The 1,263-nt window shown below is 37.9% G+C and overlaps 1 protein-coding gene across 4 annotated transcripts in view; it reads right to left on the reverse strand.

Moving 5' to 3' along the window:
• Positions 1–1,263, reverse strand: part of LOC116695626 (peroxisomal sarcosine oxidase) — a 115,457-nt gene that overhangs the window by 113,366 nt on the left and 828 nt on the right. The window lies entirely within an intron of this gene.

A 1,263-nucleotide genomic window follows, 5' to 3' on the forward strand; every position in this document is an offset into this window, starting at 1 on the left:
AGAAATCTCAATCATTCCCAATCAGCAGAGATGGAGAGTGTAGGTACATGTTAGAAGATAACATAGACACAGGCTAGTTATTGCTAACTAACATGCTAGTACACGTTAGTAATTAAACCTAAGCAGCTAATGGAAGTCCAAACTGTCTGCGTGGTTATGACGCAATCGTTAGCCTGTTTTTACAAAAACGTCTGCTACGGAGCCATAACGTGAGGTACAAGGTAACAGAGCCTTTTATACATATGTGTTTCTTTAGAAAAAAACAATGAAAAAATGAGTCTTGAAACGCTTCAGATGTAAAGTTGTTTGCTGTCAAAGGGGCACCAAAATGAATGGCAGTCAATAGGATGCTAACTGCAGGTGATGTCTTTGTAACATTAAAATGGCATCATGGGAGCTACGCTTAGAGAGGAGAGGCTTACTCCCTTGGTTGCGGCAGAGCGCAGATTCCAGGAAATACTCTGGCCAATCAGAGCAGACTGGGCTTTTTCGGGAGGAGGGCTCAAAGAGACAGGCGCTCCCACAGAGCATCACATACACAGGGTGAATCCAGGTGCAGCAGCAATGGGCAGTATTAGAAAAATAGTGTTGTTGTTTTGTTTTTTTACATTAAAGCATGTTAACATGTTCCAGTACTAACACAAAATACAAGTATTATCCTGAAAATGCTATATAATAGTTGCCCTTTAAATCCCAGTGATGCTTCAGCCTACACCCATGCAGTTACACATAGCTTAAATTAGGGGGAAGAGCAGCACTTAGTAACACTGAGCTTTGACAGGTCAGAAATAAAACAAATCACACTACATGTGTCTTCTTTGTTCCACTACATAGATGATGATTATTTAATTCATGCACGCACACCTGTACATGTATATAGTGTACACTGTCTGAATACTTCTGTGTCCTGCAGTCAGTGGTGGAGGAAGTATTCAGATCCTTTACTTAAATAAAAGTAAATCAGAACAAATGTACATAAAGTATTAAAAGTCGATAAAAATCCTCACATAGTAGAAACTGGAAAGTTTCCAAACAGTTGAGTGTTTAATGGTGTTCTAATTTCAGCTGGACTTGTAGGCCCTTATATTGTTGGCTAGTTTCAACTATAATAAAACATCAAAGTTTATAAACTACATGTTTTGTGTGCAAAAATCTTAATGTGTAATGTAACTAAATCTGTCAGATTGTTGCAGTGGAATAAAAAGTATATTATTTCTCTCTGAAATTTAGCAGAGTAGATGTAGAAAGTGGCATGAAAAGAAA

Source organism: Etheostoma spectabile, chromosome 9, assembly GCF_008692095.1.
Source record: "Etheostoma spectabile isolate EspeVRDwgs_2016 chromosome 9, UIUC_Espe_1.0, whole genome shotgun sequence".
In the NCBI taxonomy this organism is placed as follows: Eukaryota; Metazoa; Chordata; class Actinopteri; order Perciformes; family Percidae; genus Etheostoma; species Etheostoma spectabile.